Below are 18,536 nucleotides of genomic sequence, written 5' to 3'. Positions count from 1 at the left end.
TAATCGTTAGGCAATGCAGACATGCGATAGACTTTTTTTGTAATATTTTGTGGACCCCGTGTGCAGTCTTTAAGGACCTCCCTTGGGTCTGTGGACCCTAGTTTGAGAACTGTTGCTGTCGACATCATAGTTCATTGAGGTTGAAATCTGTCTGATTTAATACAGTCTCAAACTGTATTAGCTTGTACAGGCTTTCCCTGTGGGTCTGAGGGGGGGGAGTGCCTGGAGGAACTTAGTTAACTTCCCAACCCCTCTCCAGGCCCTAGCACAAGAAGCCTCACAGAGGGACTTCTGCAGGAGACAAAGCATTATAGTGATAGATTTAAGGAACTCAATCTATTTAGCTTAAAAAAAATAAGGTTAAGGGGTGACTCAATCACAGTCTATAAGTTATCTAGGTGGGGAACAAACATGTGATGATGTGCTCTTCAATCTAGCCAAGAAAGATATAACATGATCCAATAGCTGGAAGCAGAAGCTAGACAAATTGATTAGAAATAAGGTGTAAAATTTTAGTAGGATGGATAATTAACTATTGAAACAATTTACCAAGGGTCATGGTGGATTCTCCATCACAGGAATTTTTTTAATCAAAAGTGGATTTTTTTCTAAAAGGTGTTTGCTAGAAATTATTTTGGGGGTACCTCGAGGGCCTGTTAGATTAGATGACCGCAATGGTCCCATCTGGCCTTGAAATCTGTAAATAGGTGCAATTACAGCATTTTCTATCTATACGTTTTATATACCCCTTCTTTGAACACAAGAACTTTGTGTGAACAAGGGTATAAAACCCTGAAGAAATAACTACTGTACATAGTTTTCTTTCCCTTAGAATGTCGGTATCGTTTTTCTGACTCATCTGAACTTAATCTTAAAAAAAAGAAATGGCTCACCAGGTAAATGTAAAGAACATAGCACCAGACTGGGAGCAAGTGGGAATAATATAGCTGTAATTCAAGTAACAGTGGATGAACAACAGTCTAAAACAAGATAAAGATAGGACAGATACAGGTGTTCACATTCCTCACTATCAAGATATCAATAACAATTTGTCTACTCTTGTGCTTGGCTCAGAGACTCATGAGAGATGAGTTATGGCTCCTATCTTAGGCTGCACACAGAAGCGCTTCTCAATACTGTAGTTACTATTTGTATTCCTTATGATTACATTCCTTTAAAATAAAGACATTTTGAGGGAACTGGTTGACTCAGGGAATTGATAGTGGAATGCACTTCACCTCGAGGTTTAAAATCCCTTCCACAATAGTAGTGAACAGAAGTTGTTAATGATCTGGGGGATTCAGACTAGTCCCTACTGAACAGGTGTTAGTATCTCCAAAGTCACTCTTGCAAATGACTGTTTGGCCTCTGTTGGCAATATAGAGACTGGACCACCCAGCCATTTCTACCAATGGTTTCTGCAGGGTAGTATTGGGACACAAGGAGAGGGTTTTGTATAGAAGCATGTGATGCCTGTTCTGACTCTGTTCTGTAGATAAATAAGAATCCCCTCTTTGGGGATGTCAGGGCTGTATCAAACTGACTGAAGGAAAAGATGTCCCGTGTTCTGAGGATTGCATTTATACTTTATTATTTAGCATCACCACTACCACACTGCAGCTTTTGCAAAAGACAGAATCAGCCTGCAAGAATGTAGCACCCACTAGATCTCACACTCATACTTTAGAGGACGTCCGTCACTCGCTTGGAATACATAATTGGTTCTGACAATTATTTTATAGAGATACAAAGAAAGGCATTTTCAGCTATAGTATTTAAGGCCAACAGAAAAATGTCACTGAACAAAAATCTTCTTTATAGACTAGTGAGAGAAGCACCATCCTTGTTTCTGTCTGGAAGTAATTGCTTTAGTCTGCATGTTGGTGTCACGTAATCCTTTCAAACATAAATTAACTGCAATGACAAGGTGACTTGTGCAATGGTTTCCAGTGTTAAAAGATCATTCTCATATTTCTGTGCAGAATCCAGAGCAAATAACCTCAGTGCCTGAATTTCAATAATGTGTAGTTGAAAATTATTACTTGCAACCATTACATTTTCTTTTTGTTGACCAAGGAGATAAATGTGGTCCATGACTTGCATGACTAGAATGAAAAACCGTATTCTGATTTAACAGGCGCCTCATGATTATGCCTTTTCTGTGCTGTATTTGATATGGAATTCCAAACAGTGTTCTGCTTAGAATAGAAATTGCCCCTTATTTGAAACATACTTGTCATAAACAGATAGTTAAGAGTTAATGCCTCTTTTACCTGTAAAGAGTTAAGAAGTTCACCTAGCCTAGCTGACACCTGACCAGAGGAACCAATGGGGGAACAAGATGTTTCAAAAGGAAAGAGGGAAGTTTTCCTTTGTTTAGAGTTTCAGTTTCAGCCGGAGTGAAAAAGATCAAGGAATCAGCTTCTTATCAGAGTAGTAAGTTTTAGAAAGGGATAAATAGGTTTATGTTTATTTCTTTCTAACTTGTCTTGGTACCATTAAGGGAATTATCAAATTTGGGTATTCTTGTGTGTATTAAGATTTTTGCCCAGGAGAACATCCTCTGTGTTTGGAATCTGTTGTCTGTGAGAGTAGCTGGTATGCTAATCTCTCCCAGAGGGTTTTCTTTTACCTTTCTTTTTTTTTAATTAAAAGCCTTTTTTTCTTAATACTTGATTGATTTTTCCTTGTTTTTAGATTCAAGGGGGTTGGATCTAGATCCACCAGGAGTTGGCGGGAGAAAGGAGGGGGGATGGTTAATGTCTCCTTGTTTTAAGATCCAAAGGGTTTGGATCTGTGTTCACCAGGAAATTGGTGAAGTCTCTCAAGAGGGAGGAAAATTAGTGCTTGGGGGTAGTGGCAGCGATACCACGTCTAAGCTGGTAATTAAGCTTAGAAGTGTCCATGCAGGTCCCCACATCTGTACCCTAAAGTTCAGAGTGGGGAAGGAACCTTGACAATACTCTTCCATGCATTGTTCTGTGATTAATTTCCATTACTGATTAAAACACACTAGCCAATGCTGTGCTTTCACAATAGCTTTGGAAATGGCTTCAGAACATTCAGTTGCTTCTGAAGTGGCTAGCTTCAAACTACTTCCCTTTGAGACAAAGCGCAGTAGTGAGTCTTCAAGACATTTCAGACTTATGCAAAATAAATAGATGTGGTTACTTGACTATCTGCAGAATTCCCTTCAACTTCTGAGTACTGATGGTAAGAAATACCACGAATGTTGTAACTACTGAGGTTATCTGACTGCAAATAGTTATTTAGGAGGAGACTTTTGAAAAGATTTCGGGATTGGCCTAGCTTTGCTCCGATTGAAGTCAATAGAAGCTTTACACTTGACTTCAATCGGAGCAGGGTTAGGCCGCTATTGAGTGCTTTGGAAAATGCCAGGCCTAGTAATGAAAGGCAGTTGGCATTAGGGATAATAAAGGATGTTGCTCTTGACACTTGTCTAGTGCCTTTTATCTAAGGATTACAGACAGCTTTGCAAAATAACCATGAATGAGATCTCAGAACTAACCCAGGGAGTTAAGTGTTCCTGTTAAACATTTTCCCAGTAGGCAAACTGTAGAACTGCTGGTCCAGCCAAGAATCCAGAAAGAAGATCCCAGGAAAGGAAAGGCTAGAGGATGAATAATGTTAAGGAGGAGAAGAATCTGGATCTTCAGAGTTGTCTTCCAAGTTCATCTCAGCCTGACATTTTGGGGGCCAAAACTCAAAATCACACAAGTTTTTGTTTTGTGTTTGGATGTTACTCAGCTCTATTAGCTGAAGTACAGAGAAACACAGAACAAACTCCTTGCCTAAGTCATGAAAGGTGCCCAGTGGTGGTGCCAACAGAGCAGCAATAGGCTAGTAGAAAGTGGGGTTTCCTACTAGTGCAGAGAAGGGTGGTTCCGGGACCCATGGGGCAATGCTTTCTGCCACACTCCTTACTGCTCCTCAGCAAAGCAGCACTCCCCCTTTTCCATAAGCTCAGCTTGTGGAACAGGGAGCTTGGGTTCTGGCCACATCCTCAAACTAGCTTTTGTTCCCCTGCGGCTCTGCCTTGTAGGCAGGTGCACTAGAGTTGTTCAGGTCTGGGACTGTGGCTCAGCCCTGTCCTTAGTGCATGTATCTCATGCACTACCCTGGTAGTCCTGGTGGGACACTCACCAGGTAGCTGTGTTTCGGGCCTGTGTGCTTTAGGTTTCCCTTGGCTGGAGCAAGCTGCAGCATTGTCTGGGAATTTTCTACTCTCCCCTGTGGAGAAGTTTGAGGAACTAATTCTGCTAGCTTCAGATAAGGCATTCTCCCTATGTGTTTCCACCTGTATAGGGGACCCATTAATATTTAATGACCCATGAATGTCCCTAGTCAGGGAGGGATGTGCTATGCACCTATCAGATTCATGGCTGACTCAATACATATTGAGGTATTCTGTGATACAGCAATTTCATAACAACAAAAATTCATAAATTGTGCAGACAGATTCCCATAATCATCATGCCAAGTGATTAGGAAAGCTGTCATTTCTAATAACATACCTTATTTTTTTAAAAATCTTTTTTTTAACCCATCTCAGGTTCTATACTGCTTGTTATGGGGTTGACAAATGAACTGGAAGTGGCTGAGCTGTGGCCCTTCCATTGTTCATTGACCTATCCTGTCTTCTCTCTGAAGAGATCCTAAATTACAAATTACAGACTTGCCAGGCTGCTATTTAGTTTAATTGGTATGTTCATTTAATATGAAACAGGTTACAGAACCCTCAGGGTTGCAGTGTCAAAAATCTACAAGCTTCTGACACCCAAATGTCTTGGCACAAAATGAAAAGTATAATCCACTCCTTACTGTGCTGCTAACATTTAGTGTCACTCAGGATTGCATAGCTCCTGAAACTCATGAGTTAAAATGCTGAAATGGGGATGTTTACAGTTTTTAATGTTTGCTGCTATGTAAATTGCTATATCCTCTGTCACAGAAACAAATGATTTATAAGCACAATCATGCACTTTCACTAGCCAAGTACCTCATTAGCACAGCAGACTGTAAACTGCTCCATCCCTTATTTATAAGTGTGTTCTAATAGTCTTCCTCCGTCTCTCAGGGAAGCTCAGTTTTGCTTTGCAACTGTGAACTTAAAATATATTCATGTTAATCAGCAAAGTAAGTATTCCCTTTTGACAAATGAGAGGACACAGGATTGGGAAAATGCTCTTAGGTTCACTTGTATTATGACCCTTTTCTCATTGCCAAAAGAAAACAGTTGATGGTAAATTTTGTATGCATCAATTTGCCTTAATAGATGAAGGAGAAACCAGTTTTTCTGTTGAAGACTACTTTGCAAAACAATTAACTGTGAGTAGATGGTCTTGTTATCTGTGTTAATGCTTAAGATTATTAAGAATGAGAAATGTTGCAGCTTTGACTGGCAGCATGATCTGCTGGTGAGCGTACAAGACTGGCAGTCAGGAAATCTGGAGTCTGTGCCTGAATATGTGGTTGCACTTTCTGCATGATCTTGAGGAAATCAGTAAGGCCAAAAGTGGTCACTGATTTTGGGTGCCTCATTTTTGGTTATCGTACTTTAGACACTAGGAACCTCATTTTGCTTAAATCATCAGGGGCCACCATTTTTGAGGGCAACTGACTTCACTGCCACTGGGAACAATGGGAAGCTGTGACCACTTTGAAAGAATGCATCTTAGTTGAGGGCAGCCTAGGAGGCCTTCAGCCACATTGAGAATAATAAGAGACCACAGCCATTTTGATACAAATTGGTGACTGAAACTCATTGAAAAGATTAAGTGCCAAAACCACACTCAAAGTAGCTTTCTGTGTTAAAGATGTGAACACGATTCACTCTGAGATATATTATACTGTAAACTTGACCACACCCTCTCCTCCCATGATCATCTTGAGAAGGTAGCTGCAAAGATAAAAACAAGAGCCAACATAGTCCAGAAACTAGCAGGTACAACCTGGGATGCATCAGCATTAGTGTTGCAAACATCTGCAACAGCACCTATATATTCAGTAGCTGAATATTGTGCACCGGTATGGAGCAGACGCAGCCACACATGACTTGTGGATACACAGCTGAATACAGTGATGTGGTGCATCATGGGAACCCTTAAGTCAACACTAACACCATGGCTACCTGTCCTGTCTAACATCACTCACATCACCGATATGATGAACTGCTGCAACATTCCGTGAAGCTCAGCTAATCCAGGAAAACAGATGCCTTCCTTTGACTTTGACAACATATCCCCCCTTGCAACATCTTAAGTCCTGCAAGCCTTCCTAGGAACATTCATTTAGCCTCATGCAAACAGGCTTGGAAGGAAGCTTGAGCTAAACAAGACTTTGAAAATAAGCACCATGTGCCAGATCCCATGCAGAAGGTTCCTGGCTTTGACCGTCCATGGTCATCTTGGTCAACTCTGAACTGAATTCGAACCAACCATGGTAGATGCGGACGTCTAATGCGCAAATGGAAAATCAAGGACTCAATGTGTGAATATGGTTCCCCATGAAAGACCATCAAACGTATCATTACCTACTGCCCAATTTATAAATATGACGGAGGCATTACTGCAATAAATTCTGCTATGCGTGATGTAGCCATTTAGCTCGATCAACTTCACGTAAAATTGTAGATGCTCCCTACACCAGCCATATGAAAGAAGAAGAATTTAAGACTTCTTTACATGTGTTACATTTTAATGAACTTTAATAAATTTCTTCTATAAGTTCTTCTCCTTAGGACTCATCCACCTTGCATGTGAGAGAACCATGTTTTATTTGCTCTTTTCTTAGAGGAGAAAGTTATTGCTATGTTGCATGGTCTGTCAGCTATTTCTCAGTCAGCTTCTTAATGTCTTGATTATAGAACAAAGGATACAGTACAGCATTTGAAGGAGAGGCTGTGATGGGGTATGCAAACCAAACTGGGAAGCAAGGGGTTAAGGACAATTCAGGGCCTAGCCCTGCCCAGCCGTACCTGCAGGGCCTGGACAAGCTGGAGACAGGGCTTTATAAGGGGGAGCAGACCAACTCAGTGGAAGGTAGTAGAAGGGAACAGAGGGCTGCTCTGAGGTGAACGTACTGCCCAGGGGCTCCTTGCTTGAGGCCTGGCTACTCAGACCTATGCAACCTATGAAGGAGAGAAGTGGCTGTGCAGGTCAGAGACTTGCTGGGAGTGAATTACTCTGGGAAGCTAAAGGAGATGGGGTAGGAAGTGGTCTGGGGGTCGGGTGGGGGGGCTGGCGGAGCACCCTGAGATGTCCAGCAGAGCTGTCCACCACTGGGCTACGGACTGGAGCCCAGTGAGAAGGGTGGGCCTGGGCTCCCGTACTCACTCCTAGAAGCCATTACAACACTGAGGCCTTCATCTATGGGGAGAGGACTGCTCAAGGGCCCTCCCTGTTGTAAAGCACAGGACTGGAAACTCTTGGGGTGGGGGCACTCAAGGGCAGGACTGTTTTCTGTGTGGGGAGACAATGTGCCTGGCCACTAGGCCACACAGTGGGTGATTGTGCAGCTTCTACAGAGACTTATATATATTTTTAAAGGGGACAGGAAACAGGACTAATAAAAATATTTTTTAAAAGCATTTTTATATTAAGTTCCTGAAAAATCCTTTGAAATCTATTTTGGATAAATGTTCGGGTTGCAAGGGAAAACCCTCTGTTTGGATGTGTCCTGGGAGTAAATGTCCTATCAAGGGCATTCACTGTTGGCTTGGGCATTTGGTCTCCTTGGCACAGAGAAGAGGCTGCTGTTGATTAATTCCTGTGAACTCATCTTAGTTTGTATTTTCTGAATTTGTACTTGTGATAACCGATATTCTACCTGGCTAAGGCCAGAATTTCCAAACTAGAAGCCTAACGTTAGGCTTTTAAATCTATATTCAGGCTTCCAGGGTAAAATTATCAAAAGTTCCTTAGGCACCTAAGTACGTCCCTTTAACTATCAGTGCGACTCCTAATTCACTTAATGGCATTTGAAATTTTACCCTAGCCTTGTGTTTAAGTGCTTTGCTTGACAAGTGTGGACTTAGATATGTGCTTAAACTTAAGGGTGTGTTCAAGAGTTTTGCTGAATTGGGGCCCTCCATAGAAGGTGCTGAGCAGTTGTGCCTCCTGTTGACTTCAGGAATATTCTTGCTGCTCAGCGCCTCTGCCTAAATACAGATTTAGGAACCTTATTTGAGAAATGCAAGCTTTGAACATTTTGGCCCCATCTTTGTATTGGTGAGTGACTCTGTATGCAGCTATGGAGTGTTTGTGCATATCCCTGTTTTCCTAATCCAAAAATGACAGACAATGCATTGATGACTGAATATAAAACAATTGAACTTTTTGCCTTTACTCCGATCTTTCATCCTTTAGGATCCCAGAGAGCTTCACAACTTGGGGGTCAAGTTTTGCGCTTCCATATAGGAGTGCATTGTCAATGGAAGTCAATGGCAGTTGGACATGTGTGTCTGAGGACAGAAGTTGGCCCCATAGACTGGACATATGGTACCGTTGAAATACAGCCATTTGGGATAGAGGACAGAGGGCAGATGGGTTAATGGTGCACAGAAGACTGCATAACTGCACAAAGAGGGAAAATGTTGGCTGAAGACCCTGTAGCAAAACTAAAAAGTGGCAATCTTTTAAAATCCACAAATAGCGGAGGACAGTCTCATTTGTTAATATTTCTCTTATGGATTCAGTGACCTCGAAGTATCTGTATTGAGGTTACAGAAGGACTTGTCCATTCCAGACTCCTGCACAGTACCTGACACAAGGCCCAATTATTGAGCATTATGCAGAGTGTAGGTATCTGAATTTCACTCAGAGGGGCTGATTTCAGTGTTGCACTAATGTATCTGAGAGCAGAGTCTGGCCCAAAGGGTCTAGGTTTATAGGTGTAATTGGTTTCAGTCTGAAAGCTGGGCATGAGCATTTCACCTTTCAGTGGTTAGCTCTGTATGCTCTCATCGTTGCAGAGCAAAGCATTGCTTAGCAATATACTGCACAGCAGAGAGATGTTAGCTTTGCATACAGAAAAGGCAATATCAGGGCTTAACGAGTCCCCTCCACCTTACACATGAAATTATGATTTTCAAGCAATAATAAAACTGCCACTGCAAATGAAATGATATGTTGAACCAGGAATAACTTGTGTGTTTGACACTTGTTTAGGATTATTAGCAAGACGCAACAGAACACATAGGCCTTTCTAGTAAAGCTGTCTCAGATGTTACTTTTTAAAAAAAGCAGGAGTTTTTGGGAAATTAAAGGTGCAAGCAATAAATGGTTTCATACATAAACATTTTAGTTTCCATTTCGAGTAGCTCAGAGAAAGCATTTTGTTTGTGAATACTTAGGCACAGCTATATTTATGATGCTGCCCAATATTGTATTGGGAGAGACAGGGAGGCAGAAGTAACAGGCGCTTTTCACTTCTGTGATTCTGGAAAGGTCATTCCTGGCATCTGTCAAATACGCCAGGAGCTACTACGGTAGCTTTGATTCTGTAAGATGCTCTGGATTAAAAGCATCTTTGCATTTGGGACTGTCACATCATCGCGGCACAGTGCCTAGCATGATGGGGCCCTGATCTCTGCTAGGAGATTTCTTGGTGCTGCTGTAATACAAAAAATACTTAACAGTACTAAGGGACCCCTAACAGACTCTCAAATGGTATGAATTTAGTGCTCAATAAAGGGGCTAGACTGACAGCTCTGGAGAGTGAAATCCAGGGTTACTCACTGTTCAGCATCACCTATGACTCTTGTGCATTTGACTGCTCCAGTGTCGTCTGCCCACAGCTTGAGTGTCATGTCCTGGGGAGAGCTGTAAGCCATGTTTGTAGTTCTTCCTTGTGGCCATTAGATGCTGCCATGAAGCTCAGCTTCTTCTGCTAGCTGGACCCCAGGCTCTCAAAGAAACCACAGCCAGATCCCCTTCTCTTAGAGTCCCCTTTGTCCAGACTGCTTCCCACCAGAGACAGCTTAGCCAAATCCCAGACCTCTGCTCTCCAGAGACACCAACCACCAGTTCCCCAAACAGCACCCACCCACGTCTCAGCACTCCCAGGCACCCCAGTTCTCTACCATGCCTGACATCAAGCACTTCTACCCCAGCACCCATCTTCCTACCCCAGCCACTGCCAACAGCACTCAGACTCAAACCCCTGGCAATCCACCCAGCAAACTCAGACACCCAGTAGCACTTCTTACTCAAATCCCTATACAGCCACCCACCCTCTCCCAGGCTCATAGGTACCAAATCTTCATGTCCTGTGTCCTCCACTGCTTGAGGATGGGTGTATTGACTGGGTTAGATAGCGTAAAAATTCTCCTTGTGTAGCCACCGTGGCCTTCTGTGGCTTTTCTTGTATTTCCTTTGCATCAAAATAGCTTGATGTTGAGCCTCTACTATTACATCTTTTAAGAACTACCAGCCCCCTTCGACTCCTTTTCTTTCTAATTGATTGTTCCATGGGACCTTACTTACTAATTCTCTGAGGTGGTTGAAATATACTTTTCTGAAGTCCAGCATCCTTGTTTTAGTGTTCTCACATCCTCCTTTCCTTAGGATCTTGAATTCTGTCAGATCATGTTCATCTAGTGAGTCCCATACCACTCTCTAACTGCTTTCACTGTCATAGTCCTCCCACTCACCTGGCCTTTGTAACTTACCCCTCCTATTTTGTCCCAGACTACCCAGGAACATGGGGGGAAAGAGCAGCATCAGAATTGCTCTTATCTGATTTGCCACACTGCCCTCTGTTGCCAATCATGGCTTGGCTAATTCATCACACATGGCCTTTACTTGATTTCCAGCACCTGTCCCATAATGGGATGGTGCTGTTTGTGATGCTGAGGGCTGAACTAAATCCACCAAACTCATTTGAAGTAGACTTCTGAACAGCCGGGGAGGGAAGGGGTGGAGTGGATAAGTTTAATTTTCTACTGGCTTTGGACCTAAAAGTGAAGATTCATTCACACAGTTTCTCTTCTCCCTCTTAGACAGATTTTGTAACTCCGTTTTCTACCAAAAAGCACTACACAACAACCAACAAAAATCCTATTTGCTCTCTCTGCTAAGCAGGGCTGCCCAGGGGGCAGGAGGCAAGTGACCCCACAAGCCCTGCCCCAGCGGCAGTCTGGGTTTTCAGCCAGCATTTCAGTGGCAGGGGGCCCTTCAGTGCTGCTGAAGATGCGGAGCGACTGAAGGGCCCCCTGCCGCTGAAATGCTGCCGAAGACCCAGACCGCCACTGGGTGAGTACAAGCGCCGCAGCTCCCCCAGGCCCCCGGAATCCTCTGGGCTGCCCTGCTGCTAAACTCAGCAAAATCTATTCTGACAAATTAGCTTCATGCATTCTTACCCTCTCTGGTCTTTCTCCTTCTCCAGACCCATATTCCCCCTAGTTTTTCTGATTCTCTGGTCATTCTGTGTCTCTCCAATTCCTCTCCCCACCCCCCAGGTATATGCAGGTGCAAAACTGAGCCCAGAGTGTGGAAAGCTCTGAAGTACATGCTTAGTTCCCCCAGAGGAACTTTAGCACATGCCTAAAGTTAAAAGATCTCTTCTGAACAGGGATGCTTTCTTGCGTCAGGACTCTGGTGACCTTTTAAATGTATTTGTTAAAGGCAAACCTGATTGTCAGATAGGTTTGCCAGTTCAGATTTGGATTAGCCCAGCTTTATTTTATATTGCACTACAGAGTGCAGAATCATTCACATTTTTGCTGCATCAGGTAGGGATTTAGTCCCAGAGAGAGAATATTATTCAATATTTGAAACCCTGCAGGTCAGGTTTCAGCCTTAAAGCAGGATTCTAAACCACGTTTAAGTACACCTCTACCCAGATATAATGTGACCTGATATAACACGAATTTGGATATAAAGCAGTAAAGCAGCGCTCCGGGGGTTGGGGCTGTGCACTCTGGTGGATCAAAGCACGTTCGATATAGCGCGGTTTCACCTATAACACAGTAAGATTTGTTGGCTCCCGAGGACAGTGTTATATCGGGGTAGAGGTGTACAAGGATATTTGTTCTTTTTAGGTGCTTCAAGCATATGGGGAAAAAACCTTTGCCATCATCATTCTGTTCATTACAGCAGGTAATAAAATGGTTTCCCATGGAAGGGAAGAAACTGTGAGCAAGGAAAGCTTAAGCAATAAAATCTAAAGAAAATGGATGTAAAAAACCCACATGGTTTATAAAATCAATACCTCTTGCCAAATTTCATAAGTCGTCTAATTAAGGCATATTTGTAATTGTTTACATGAGATCCTGCAAATAAGCTGAATTAATACTGTGAAAGGAAAAATGAGGCAAAACAATGTGACTGAAAAAAGACGTGCGGCCTTGGTGGAGCGGTGAGCTCGAAAGACGTCAGTGCTGACTGAAATGAAAGGCCAATTCCTGCTGTGTCTGAAGTTGGCAAACCACTGAGCCAAGATGTCAGAGTTGCTCTTGCTCCCCTTGGAGAACCCACTGTGTTTGGAACTAAAAATTAATAAACTTTATGAATAATGAAACTACATGAGGGAATGCAAAACATGTTTAGAGAAGGGGAATGGACCTTAGGCACTGTGTTCTTTCCAGCTAGCAGCATAAATTTAAGCCACTTGTAATATAAGGGGCCTTTTTGTAACTCCCTGTTCTAGATAATCTAATCTAACCTCAGGGCATAGTCTAGTGGTTAAAAAAACAGGCCTGTGAGCCAGAAGAGTTCTAATCTTGACTCTGAAGTCAGTGCAAAGCCCGTGCATCGTCTTGGGCAGGACATTTATTAGTGCCTCAGTTTCCCCCAAGGAATACTTAAGTATACTTGCCTTTCAGGAATGTTATTGAATATATTAGTGAGTGTGAAGTGCTGTGAGGACAGAGTTATTTTTAGCAATGGACCTGAGACATTACATTCTCATCCCGATTTTGGACACTTAAAGTTATGGAGCAGTCTGATCCAAGGTGCTGGTTTGATCCATCTTATAGAGAATGTGCTGGGATAAAATTTAGATGCAGAATCAGGTAGGTTCTAAATCCCGCCTATGTTTAATACTATATGGATCTGGAGATAGATTTGGTTTGGAACAGTTTCCTGTTAAAATCGTTGGTTTAGAAAGTTGTGTTGTGCTTTCTCTATGGGGATACTCCTGTCTATGGCAGTAGTCCCCAACCTTTTTTGTCTGGTGGGTGCCAGACGACGAGCCATGGAGGACCGTGGTGGCAGATGAGCATCCGCCAAAATTCCGCCGACAAGCGGCAACGTCAATAGGCATCGCCACTGAAATGCCACCAACAAGTAGCATCATCCAGAGGCTTTGCTGCCAAAATGCCGCCAAAAATCAGTGGCATTTTGGCGGCGACATGGCTGGATGACGCAGCTTGTCAGCGGCATTTCGGAGAATGCTCGTCCGCCGGCTAGTATGCAGGCACACTTAAATGCCCCGATGGGTACCATGGCGCCCACGGGCACTGCATTGGGGACCCCTGGTCTATGGAATGCTCTCACCTCATTATGTCTCCATACTTCTTTTCTCTCAGGCATTTAGGGATGGGGCAGCTGTGGGTAGAAGATAAAACTAGGGGGTCTTTATTTTGTATATATTTGACCTGGTATTATTATGACCATATTCTTCTTTAGTTGAACGATTGTGAATTTGTTATTGTCAGCATGCACAGGGCTCTTTTGTCATTTAGAAATCTGTGTAAATAAATACCTACTGTACTGGGAAATATTGATTCATGGTGCTAATGGGTTTATGGCTTTTAGCACTTCCCCAAATATCATTCTACTGATGTGGCAGAAACAATGCTCATGGTCATTTTTGTGAAGGAAACCTCCTAATATCAGACCTAAAAGGTTCAGTAAATGACACTGCAGAAATAGAAAACCAGATTAACTGTCATATCTCATCATTGAGCCTGCTTTGGGTTATGGAGGCAGATTTGATCAGGCTTAGCTTTCTCTACCTGAACTTAAACAGGCCTCATGGCCAAAATATTGCCTCTAATTTCATTTTCTATCCCTATTGTGTGTTTTACTAGTGTATAGTTGGATGCGCCCCTAGTTCTGATTTCATTATGATGAAGTAATTGATATTGAGTAGCCTACATAGACCATGACATGATTGCTATAATATTATGGGATAAGATGGCTCACAGGACTATAATAGATTGTGGAGCTTTTCATCTCTCTGTCTTAGATACAAATCCATCCTAGGTCAATAGTAACTGCATTTTTTTTCTGCAGTTTGAGTCTCGTGCACAGATGCCCTTCATAAAAGACACCATTGCTATTGGTTGCAATTTCAATCCACAGTTCATGGACCTGAATAGACACGAAAACAGAAATTGAACTTCCAGCTCATCCCGATAAGAGGTCCAAGCCAGTCACAAATGAGTAACGTTGATGGGACAGTGTAGGAAAACTTGTATCATTGCAACCCAGGCTGTAAATGCACTACAGCAAAATGAGGGTTTCATTCTCCAGGGGCTAGCAATCTGATACCTAGTTAGCATTTAGTGCTATGATAACTAACTTTTTATTATTTCTAATGTAATATAATATCTAGCTCTTACATAGCACTTTTCATCCACAGATCTCAAAGTGCTTTACAAAGGAGGTCGGTACCATTACCCGCATTTTACAGATGAGCAAATTTATTACAAAGGGAGATGAAGCAACTTGCCCAAGCAGGCTAGTGGCAGAACTGGGGATAGAGATGAGGTCTTGAATCCTAGCACAGTGCTCGATCCACTGCAAAACCACTGTTTAATTTGGCTGTGAATATTGAACAGTGAGAAACAAGGTGGGTGAGATGATATCTTTCATTGGGCTAACTTCTGTTGGTGAGAGAGACAAGCTTTCAAGCTTACCCAGAGCTCTTCTTCATGTTTGGGGAAAGTATTCAGAGTGTCACAGTTACATACTTCACAGTAATCTGAATAAATCAGATGTACCGTAAAATGTCTTCTGACCCTGTCTTTTTTTAGCAGATATAAACAAATCCATTGTACTATGTAAGCGTCTTTAGATTTGTAGCTCTCTGGGGCAGGGATTGTTTCATACTATATCTTTATATAGTGCCTCATACAACAAAGCCTTGATGTCAGTGGAGACCACTAGGCAATACAGCAGTACAAGTAACTGCAAACTCTGGGGCAGATTCCATTCTTATTGAAGTCCTGTGGAGCAATAGGACTTCCTACTGAAGTCAATGGGGACAAGATCATTCCTCAACTGAACTTGAAGCAGGAATTAATACAGGGCAGTGCAATAGCTTGTGGTAGGCAGAAGTCAGACTAGAACGTCATAATGGTTCCTTCTGTTCTTAAAATCTGTGGATATGAACAACAACAGAACTGCTGATTTAATATCGGTTGGCAACATTGTTTCATCAAAGCAGTTTTTGCAGATTTTCAATCGATTTAAATTCGTAAGGGTTTGCAGGGTTTCATAGTCATACCCACAATCTCAAAATCAGTTAAGATAACTGAATTTCTTCTCTTTATGTGTCAAAATGCTGCAAACCCACAAATATCACATGTCAATGCAGATTCCTAAACCAGCCCAGGTTTGCTTGAAAGTTTTACTGCAACCTGTTGCATCTTATTCGGGTTTCAAGTTGATACACAATCTAGAAGCAGGTGAATTGTAGGTGACTTTAGTTTCAATAACTGCAATAATTTTCTAGTGCACTGATTCAGTGTCCCAAAAATTACTTTTTGTTTCTTTGAAAAGAGGAAAATAACAGGGAGCTTAAGTTTAGTTCAGGACAGGGACTCCCTGTCAGCCAGTGGTTGGTGCATGGGATGGGAATCAGTGGGAGTTGATATATTGTGTCACCCATAGACAAGTCACTTGATCTCCCTGTGTTTCAGATTCCCCCATCTGCAAAGTGGGGAGATTGATGCTTGCCTCTATTTATTTGGGAAGTGCTCTGAGATCTGTAGATGAGAAGTAAAGAAGAAGGACTCAATAATATACATTATAATATGAACAAAAACTTTACCCGCAATCAGCAATCTCCAGGTATTAACCCGCCAAATTCTATCTTGGATATATTTTTATCTAAATAGAAGTGGCATGAAGTGTTAACATCACAAACCACCACCCCATCCAGAAGCCACATTCCAATCTGAGCATGTCACCCACAGGCTCTATGGATCTGTAGATTACTTCCCCTGCAGGAAAGTCAGTTGAGTAGCCAAAAGTGTGAATTAAATCTGTGAGGGGGAAAAGATGTCTTTATGATTAAATGACTATTCAAAGCAAATAACAATAACAGACGTCATGGAAGTGTAGGGCTGGAAAAGACTTCAAGCGGTCATCTAGTCCAGGCTCCCGCACTGAGGCAGGACCAAGTGAACTTAGACCAACCTTTACAGGCGATTCATCTCACCTGTTCTTAAAAACCTCCAATGAACCAAAACGTCCAGTGGTAACCTGTTCTAGTACTTAATTATCATTATAGTTAAAGTTTTTCCTAACATCTAACTCACAGATGCATCAGATTAAGTTGATTTTTTCTTGCTCTACCTTCACTGGATGTAGAGAACAATGAATCCCTTTTTGTAACAGCCCTTAACTGGCGCTGATGATTAATCACAGTTAACTCATTCAATTACCTAAAAAAATTAATTGTGATTGATTGTACTGTTAAACAATAGAATACCAATTGAAATGTATTAAACATTTTTGGATGTTTTTCTACATTTTCAAAAATATTGATTTCTGTTATAACACAAAATACAAAGTGTACAGTGCTCACTTTGTAGTATTATTTTTTGTTACAAATATTTGCACTGTAAAAATGATAAACAAAATAAATAGTTTTTTTCAAGTCACCTCATACAAGTACTGCAGTGCAATCTCTTTATCGTGAAAGTGTAACTTACAAATGCATATCTGCACTCAAAATCAAAACAATATAAAACTTTAGAGCCTACAAATGCACTTAATCCTACTTCTCATTCAGCCAATTGCTAAGACAAACAAGTTTGTTTAAATTTATGGGAGAAGCTGCCGGCTTCTTATTCACAAAGTCACCTGAAAGTGTTAACAAGCATTCGCATGGCACTTTCATAGCCAGTGTTACAAGGTATTTACATGCCGGATATGCTAAACATTCATATGCCCCTTCATGCTTCAGCCACCATTCCAGAGAACATGCTTCCATGCTGATGACACTCATTAAAAAAAAATGCGTTAATTAAATTTGTGGCTGAACTCCTTGGGGAAGAATTGTATGTCTCCTGTTCAGTTTTACCTGCATTCTGCCATATACTTCATGTTATAGAAGTCTTGGGTGATGACCCAGCACGTGTTCATGTTATGAACACTTTCACGGCAGATTTTGACAAAACACAACGAAGGTACCAATGTGAGATTTCCAAAAATAGTTACAGCACTCGACCCAAGGTTTAAGAATCTGAAGTGCCTTCCAAAATCGGAGAGGTATGAGGTGTGGAGCATGCTTTCAGTAGTCTTAAAAGAGTAACACTCAGATGTGGAAACTACAGAACCCAAACCACCAAAAAAGAAAATCAACCTTCTGCTGGTGGCATCTGACTCAGATGATGAAAGTGAATATATGTCAATCTGCACTGCTTTGGGTTGTGGTTGAAGCATGAAGGGACAAAAAAATCTTTAGGGCATTTGGCACATAAATATCTTGTGATGCTGACCACAACAGTACTATGTGAATGCCTGTTCTCACATTCAGGTGACATTGTAAACAAGAAGTTGGCAGCATTATCTCCTGCAAATTGTAACCAAATTTATTTGTCTGAATGATTGGCTGAAGTAGGACTGAGTGGACTTGTCGGCTCTAAAGTTTTACATTGTTTTATTTTTGAGTGCAGTTATTTTTTGTACATAATTCTACATTTTTAAATTCAACTTTCATGATAAAGAGCTTGCACTATGGTACTTGTATTAGGTGAATTGAAAAATACTATTTCTTTTGTGTTTTACAGTGCAAATATTTGTAATCAAATATAAATATAAAGTGAGCACTGTACACTTTGTATTCAATGTTGTCATTGAAATCAATATTTGAAAATGTAGAAAACATTCCAAAATGGTATTTTATTATTTTTTTAATCGCTTGACAGTCCTACCCTTAACATAGTAGACAGTTATCTGGCTCCTACTTTTCCCAACACTAAATAGGCCCCGGTTTTTTAAGCTTTCCTCATATGTCATATTTTTAAATTATTTTTTCTTGCTCTCTTCTGGATCTGTCCAGTGAATCCACATCTTTTTTAGTATGTGGCACTGAGATCTGGAACAAGTACTCCAGTGGAGGCCTCACCAGTGTCGAGTGGAGTGAGACAATTACGTATGATACTTCTGTCAGCGCACCCCCCCAATGATATCAGGCTTTTTTCGCAACTGCATTTAAAAAATGAAGGTTGGAAGACAAGGGAAACTACTATGTAAATGACACACTTGGAGAGATGTTTCATAAATATGAAAAATGTCTATTATAAATGATATACTAATTTCCAGAAAAGCTACAAGACA

The sequence above is a fragment of the Gopherus evgoodei genome, chromosome 6 (genome assembly GCF_007399415.2).
Source record: "Gopherus evgoodei ecotype Sinaloan lineage chromosome 6, rGopEvg1_v1.p, whole genome shotgun sequence".
Classification (NCBI taxonomy): domain Eukaryota; kingdom Metazoa; phylum Chordata; order Testudines; family Testudinidae; genus Gopherus; species Gopherus evgoodei.
Note: the sequence above shows the minus strand (reverse complement) of the source record.